We start from the raw sequence: 8,135 nt of genomic DNA on the forward strand, positions 1-8,135 counted from the left end.
TAGCCAGGATGGTCTCGATCTCCTGACCTCGTGATCCACCCGTCTCAGCCTCCCAAAGTGCTGGGATTACAGGCTTGAGCCACCGCGCCCAGCCGGCGCAATGTTCTATCTGGTGATTACAAGGAGCTTCCCGGGACCCCCAAAAGGCTCAGCAATGTGTCAAATGGTTGGTGAGGATGTGGGAAGTGAGGGTTTCCCCCAGGCTGAGGGTCCACCACTTTCCTTACTGCCTGAAGAAACCTCACATGCAATGCTGAGTACACTGGTGGCCTGGGAGAGGTGACAAGGAACTTGAGTGCCTCCCACCTAGTGGCCTAGACTTCCTCCCAAGGCACATGCCAGGCCTCTGCGGGCAGCAGATGTGGTAAGGACCCTGGCCCTGACTGACCACTGACGAGGGCTCCCAGCAGGCCCTGGGGAGGCCCGAGACCTGTGCTGAGAACAGCTCCAGCCTGTCCCCTAAAAAGCTGGGCTGGGATGCCTGAAAAGCCGGGGCAAGGGTCTGGATGGAGGACAAGGCTACAGTACATGACAGGATGCGAGGAGTCGGGCCAGACCACAGACTGGTTCATGACGGGGAGCCAAGAGCAGCCCCCGCCGGCCACATCCAAACCAAGAATACCCAGTCCCCAGCCTCTCCTCAAATCTGCCTCTCCCCATCCCTCCACAAGAGGCTGGGACCCAAGCCATTGAGTTCCCCTTCCTCCTTCCCTCCTCTCCCCATCCGTCTTACTTGCCCAACCTCCAAAGGGCACAGAACGCTGGCCACCTCCAGCCTCCCTCCCTGGTCACCAATACCTCCTAATTATCTCCTGCTTCTCTCCTCGTCTACCAGACTGTCTCTGGCTAGCAACCCAGCCTCATTTCTTTTGTTTGAGACAGGGTCTCACTCTGTTGCCCAGGCTGGAGTGCACTGGTACAATCACAACTCACTGCAGCCTCGGTCTCTGGAGCTCAAGCAATCCTCCCATCTCAGACTCCCAAGTAGCTGGGACTTACAGCCATTCACCACCATGCCTGACTAATTTTTAAAACATTTTGTAAAGACAAGGTCTTGCTATGTTGCCCAGACTTCTTTCCTACTCCTGGCCTGAAGCAATCCACCCGCCTAGGCCTCCCAAAGTGGTGGGATTACAGCCATGAGCCACCATGCCCAGCCCCTAGTGTTGTTTTTAAATGCTTATTTTGAAATCATTTCCAATTCAGAAAAAAGTTTGAAATAGTACAAGGAGGCTGGGCGCGGCGGCTCACGCCTGTAATCCCAGCACTTTGGGAGGCCGAGAAGGGCGGATCACGAGGTCAGGAGATCGAGACCATCCTGGCTAATGCGGTGAAACCCCGTCTCTACTAAAAAACACACACAAAAAAACTAGCCGGGTGAGGTGGCGGGCACCTGTAGTCCCAGCTACTCCGGAGGCTGAGGCAGGAGAAGGGCGTAAACCCGGGAGGCGGAGCCTGCAGTGAGCTGAGATCCGGCCTGGGCGACAGAGCGAGAAACTGTCTCAAAAAAAAAAAAGAAATAGTACAACGAATTGCCCTATGACCTTCACCAGATCCAACAACTGTCTGCTCTCTCACTGTCTTATTTTTTCATTGTCTTTGAGATGGAGTCTCATCCTGTCTCCCAGGCTAAAGTGCAGTGGAACGATCTTGGCTCACTGCAACCTCCTGGGTTCAAGCAATATTCCTGCCTCAGCCTCCCAAGTAGCTGGGATTACAGGTGCCCTCCACCACACCCAGCTAATTTTTGTATTTTTAGTAGAGATGGGGTTTCGCCACGTTGGCCAGGCTGGTCTTTAACTCCTGACCTCAGGTGATCCACCCACCTTAGCCTCCCAAAGTGCTGGGATTACAGGCATGAACCCCGTGCCCCACTTCGCTGTCTTTTTTGATGTAATACTTGATGTACCATCGTCTCCCATATATGTATTTTTTCTTTTCCTGAACCATTCCGAGGACAAGTCGTAGACTCTATGTCCCTTGCCTGTAAACATTTCAGTATTCTTATTTCCTAAGAACAAGGACATTCTCTTACACAACCACACAGTTATCCACTTCATAAAACCTAACAGTGATCTGATACTATCCGCTAATGTACAGTCCATATTCCAGTTTTCTCAATTGTCCCCATGATGTTCTTTGGAGCAATTTCTTCCCTGATCCCAAGATCCAATCAAGAGCCACACATTGCCTTTAGCGGTAGCATTTTTCCAGTCTCTTTTAAAATCAGGAACGGTTCTCGGCCTTCCTCTGCCTTGCATACCATTGACATTTTTTTAAGAGTCCAGACCAGTTCTGTGAAACGTCCCTCAATTTCAATTACTCCTTCCACTTAAACCCTCCACTGCCTCCTCATTCCTCAGTTTAAAATTCCAAGACCTCATGACTGGCCTTCAGGGACCTGAAGGATCCCACCTCCCCACATCCCCTCCCACCAGCTACAGCCATTCTGCCAGCTCAGATATGCCGGGTTCTGACTTTTGTGTTCTGTCCACCTTCACCACACTTTTCTGCCCTTTGCATGCAGTAAAAAGGTCACCCCTCCAGATCAGTTGGGTGGGGGTGGGCTGCACTGATACAGCCCCTCACCTCTCGGACCAGACCAGACCTTTACCATTTTGTTTTCCGCATGGTCTGTGTTCCTTTTTTATTTATTTATTTATTTTTTTTTTGAGATGGAGTCTCTGTCTCCCAGACTGGAGTGCAGTGGCATAATCTTGGCTCACTGCAACCTCCGCCTCCCGAGTTCAAGCAATTATCCTGCTTCAGCCTCCCCAAGTCGCTGGGATTACAGGCACTCGCCACCACGCCCAGTCAATTTTTTTGGTATTTTCAGTAGAGACGGGGTTTCACCATGTTGGTCAGGCTGGTCTCAAACTCCTGACCTCAGGTGATCAGCCTGCCTCGGCTTCCCAAAGTGCTGGGATCACAGGAGTGAGCCACTGCGCCCAGCCTGCATAAGACTCCACAGTGTAGTGTTACATTTTTAAACATCAGATTACAAAACAATATGAGAATCCTTTCTCCAGTTGGTTGTCCAGGGAAAATTGGCAACTTTCACTGTTGGGAAACTTTCACTTAAAAATAAGTTGAAGCTGGGCGTGGTGGCTCACTCACGCCTGTAATCCCAGCACTCTGGGAGGCCTGGGCGGGTGGATCACCTGAGGTCAGGAGTTTGAGACTAGCCTGGCCCACATGGCGAAACCGCATCTCTACTAAAAATACAAAAAAAATTGGCTGGGCGTGGTGGCGGGTGCCTGTAATCCCAGCTACTTGGGGAGGCTGAAGCAGAAGAATCGCTTGAACCCAGGAGGCGGAGGTTGTGGTAAGCCTAGATCGCGCCACTGCACTCCAGCCTGGGCAACAGAGCGAGACTCCCTCTCAGAAAAAAAAAAATCATTTGCTTAACCAAGCATAGTGGCGTTGGACTGTAGTCCCCACTACTCAGGAGGCTGAGGCAGGAGGATCTCTAGAGCCCAGGAGTTTGAGACCAGCTGGACAACATAGGGAGACCCTGTCTCTACAGAAAATTTTAAGATTAGGCCAGGCACAGTGGTTCATGCCTGTAATCCCAGCACTTTGGGAGGCCAAGGCAGGCAGATCACTTGAGGCCAGGAGTTTGAGACCAGCCTGGCCAACAGAGAGAAACCCTGTCTCTACTACTGAAAATAAAAAAATTAGCTGGGTGTCGCAGCACACACCTGTAATCCCAGCTACTCAGGAGGCTGAGGAGGGAGAATCGCTTGAACCCAGGAGGGCAGAGGTTGCAATGAACCAAGACTGCACTACTGCACTCCAGCCTGGAGCTGGACTTTAGTACCAGCTACTCGGGAGGCTGAGGCAGGAGAATCTCTTGAGCCCAGGAGTTCGAGACCAGCCGGACAACACAGCAAGACGCTGTCTCTACAGAAAATTTTAAAATTAGCCAGGCATGGTGATACACACCTGTAGTCCTAGCTACTCAAGAGGCCAAGGCAGGAGGAGCCCAGGAGTTTGAGGCTGCAATGAGTTATAATTGTACCACTGTACTCCACCCTGGGTGACAGAGTAAAACCCTGTCTCTAAAAATAAAAAATAAAAAATTAATTTTAAAAGTAACAAAATCAGCTGGGTGTAGTGGTGCACACCTGAAATCCCAGCACTTTAAGAGGCCAAGGCAGGGAAGCCAGGAGTTTGAGGCTGCAATGAGCTATAATTGCACCACTGCACTCCAGCCTGGGTGACAGAGTAAAACCCTGTCTCTTAAAAACAAAAAAAAAAATTTATGTAACAACATCAGCTGGGTGCAGTGGTACACACCTGAAATCCCAGCACTTTGGGAGGCCAAGGCAGGAGGATTACTTAAGCTCAGGAGTTCAACACTAACCTGGGCAACATAGAAAGACCCTACCTCTACTAAAAAATACAAAAAGTTAGCAGGGTGTGGTAGCACGTGCCTGTAGCTCTAGCTACTCAGGAGGCTGAGGTAGGAGGATGGACCGAGCCTGGGAGGTGGAGGTTGCAGTGAGAGGTTACCCAGCCTGGGTAACAGACAAACACCCTATTTCAAAGAAAAAAAAAAAATTTCCTTCTGGGATTTGTGTGTTCACTCCGACTCCCCGGAATAATGTGAGCTCCAATGAGGGCAGAGATTTCTGTCTGTTGGGTTCACTGCCGCATTCCTGGGACCCGAGCGGTGCCTGGCACGCAGGAAGCACTTGGAAATTATTTGCTGAGTAAATGAGCAAGTGAGAAAAGAAGGAAAGCACCGGTGTTAGGAGCTGAAGAACCAAGAGAGCGAGCCTCCTCCCCACCAAGTGGCCCTTCTAGATTCCAGAACTCTCCCAGGGCCTCCCTTGTCGCCTCTAACCAGAGAAGGAAGCCCCTTGCAAATCGTCCTTATCTCTCCATCACTCTGCCAGCGGTCTTCACTGATGAATCTTTCCAAATCAATCCCAGTAGGCTGACAGACTGGATTCCAGAGATGGATCTGATCAGACCCTGGAGAAGGTCCATGGCCCCCTGTTGACGGCTGGCCAGCAGGGCCTCCCCACCCAGATCCCTGAGTCCCCACCCTGTATTCATGGACCCTCCCAGGGCCAGCCTAGGGTGCGGGGGCAGGGAGAATAAACATCCAAGTACAAAATCCTACTAATAACTCTTTAATTGCAGCCTGTGAGGACAACTGAGTCCAGGCCTCCCAAGCCCAGAGCACAGAGCCAAGCCCAGAGCACAGAGCCAAGCCCCAGGTGCTTGTCAGTTACATGCCCATCTCCCCGATCAGGCTGTGGCTATTTTGTTCACAATGTAGCAAGGCTCAAGGTAATAGGAAACTTAAAAAAACACCCTTTCCTGATCCCAAACCCCATTCATTCTTAAAATCACCTCCTCTTCTGCAGAGGAGGAGGCCAAACCCCTCCATCTTGACCCGTAAGGCAGAAACCAGCTCTTCCAGAGGACCCTCCCCAGCAGACGGCTGTCAGTGCTAGCTTGGATGGGGTTCCTCCCAGGGAATCTTTCTCCGAGGGCCCCTCCAGCTCTGAGCTCTCTCCGGGGAACCTCCCTCGGCCTAGGAGGAGCTTTATAAGCCCTGGCAGCGCTCATCCACGTCCGCAGAGCCCAACGGTAATGTGCCTCTCCCTAGCTGTGTGACCCCAAGCAAGTGGCTCAACCACTCAGGACTTCCCGGTACAAAAATAAACAAATAAAGATGGGACTGATAAAGCTGGCAAGACCTAAGGTGCCGACAGTCAAGGAAGAGAGGGAGGTGCGTCAGAAGGGAAAATTTAGCACCTGCACCCCACAAAGAAAACCCAGGAGGGGGAGGGTGTGCTGGGCTGAGGAATGTGTAATCCGGCCCAGCCCCAAGCAGAGAGTGAATGGGAGCTGCTCCCACCTCGTGGCTAATGGGATTAGCACGGGCTTGGCTCTGGGCGTTGGCCTGGGGTCCGAGGTCTCCGTGCGGCCACTCGAAGTTGGGGAGGGGGGCAGCCAGAAGCAGCACCGGCCCCCACCTTTCCCTCCGGGGTGAGCACGGGATTCAGGGGGCGGCAGCAGTCCTCCTGCTGTTTCCTCCCCGACCTCAGCCTCGGCGTGTAGAAGTCAGGCAGCTCCCAGTGAGCGCAGAAGGTGCGCAGAGACAGGGCTCCGAGGCTACCTCCCGCTGGGCTTCCGAGGCTTGGCCTTCCCTCCACCTCAGCCTCACCATCCAACAAATGGGCACTAGGCCGTCTGACTGCTGCGTCAGATTAGGCGCGGCCCTGGCACGGTGCACTCATGCATGAGTAGTAGCTGTTTTCACCGCTTCGCATTAGGGCACTTTGCCTTGCCAGGCCGGAGCCAGATCGCAGGCGGGGAGTGCGCGACGCCCCTTCCCAGCCTCAAAAAAGCCAAGCGCAGGCCTAGCCAGTCAGAGAGACACGGGCACCGATTCCCAGGCTTGGGGGGGGCCCCCCCTGCTACCACCCCGGGCTGGACCAAATGACCCAAAAGACACATGCACACACACATCACGGTGGACTTGTGAGGAGCGCAGAAGGGGACAGCTCAGGTGGCCTCTGTACCCCAGGGCTGCCCCTCAATTTCTTACTCGGGGGTCCCCCACGCCCCTCCCTCGCCACAACACACCACTCGGGAACAAACCCTTGCCCGGATCGCAGACCCCGAGCGGAATGCGCCCCCAGCTCCGGAGGGGCACCAGCAGGTCCGAGGGCCAAGACCCGGTTCTGGCACCCCGGCTGGCGGGGATCTCCGAACTCCTGGCCCCCGGGCGCCCGCCCCTCCCCCGCCCGGCGCCTCACAAAGGCCCTTTGTCCCGCCGAGCCCCGGGACTCCAGTTCCTGAAAAGTTCCAGGAGAAAAATCAAAGACAGAGTCAAAATCGGCGAGCTCCGCCGAGCGGGCGGGGCAAGGCCGAGGCAGCAGCTCTGGGCCGGGGGTGTCTCCTGCAAGACCCCAAGGAAGAGGGGAGCATCGGGGGCTACTCTGGAAATCGCAAAAATCCGAAACTGCAATTCGAAGAGGAGGTGGATTTTTTTTTTAAGTCGAGACTTGGGACGCCAAGCACAAAAGCCAGGGCAGCCCCGGGAGGAGGGACCGGGTGTCCTGGGGCGGCGGCCGGGCTGGTGTGGAGGTCCCCGAGATCCTTCCCGCCTCGCTGGCTGCAGCGGCCGCGGACTGACCGGAGCGATCATGTCCCGCCCCGGCGAAGCGCCCGCACGGACACCGTCCCCACCGTGCCTGGGCAGCCCCTCTTGGGAAATGGCGGAGACCACGGGACCTTCTAGGCCACCGCCTCCCACAGCAGGGTTTTCCCCTCCGCCGCCTGGGCCCTGCCCGACCCGCTCTTCTTTCCCTCTAGGTTCGGGACGGTGGTGGCCCCATTTCGGCGTCCCTGCCGCGCCTCCGCACTCTTTAGCGCCGGAGAACACGGGGTCCCCGAGGGCCCGGGTCGCCGCCCTCCTAACGGGGTGCTGGTTCCCAAGGCCGCCGTTCTCCCCGGGAAGAAAGGGGCATCCCGCCCGCCCAGAGGCCAGGGTCCCAGGGTTGGGGTCACCTTACTCCCGCATCCCCCGGCGCTCGGTAACTGCTAGGGCCCCGGCTCGGCGCGGGTAGTGGAGCTGGGAACAGAACCCAGGAGGGCCCACGGGCGCCAAAAGGAGCGTTTGCCAAGAAAAATAATCGATCTCGGGGAGCGGGTGTCTCGCGGGGTGCGGGGGCCGGTTTGTTCTTTTCTCGCCCAGATTTTAAAAACTCCAGCCCAGGCTTGTGCCGCTGGGGCCCCCGAGGACTGGAATCGCCCCGGATGGCTCGGGCTGCGGCACCTACTTTCGGCTCACTAGTGCCGGGCACGGTGAGGAAAAGGCAACCGAGCTGCGGGCCCCTCTCCACTGCCGGGGCCGCCGGACTGGCGGGGCCAGTCCGGCGGCCAGGAGTTTCCCCGCCCTGGGGGCTGAGTCCGCCCGCACCCTCGTGGCCGGCCGAAGGAGAGTCGCCGAGCCTCGGCCACGAGTCACAGGAGGACCCCGCCGAGTGGATCTCCCCAGGAAGACAGGAGGGGACGGGCAGGGCGTGGGGCACTTACCCGGGTGCGGATGGAGATTCAGGCCAGCCATGTACTTCCCGGGCGGCAGCGGGCCGGGCAAGCCCGAGGCGGGC

The 8,135-nt window shown here is 55.9% G+C and overlaps 1 pseudogene; it reads right to left on the reverse strand.

The window, feature by feature from the left end:
* Positions 1-7,334: 7,334 nt before the first annotated feature.
* Positions 7,335-8,135, reverse strand: part of LOC105523204 — a 5,009-nt pseudogene continuing 4,208 nt past the window's right edge.

The sequence above is a fragment of the Colobus angolensis genome, unplaced genomic scaffold, assembly GCF_000951035.1.
Source record: "Colobus angolensis palliatus isolate OR3802 unplaced genomic scaffold, Cang.pa_1.0 Scaffold453, whole genome shotgun sequence".
Classification (NCBI taxonomy): Eukaryota; Metazoa; Chordata; class Mammalia; order Primates; family Cercopithecidae; genus Colobus; species Colobus angolensis.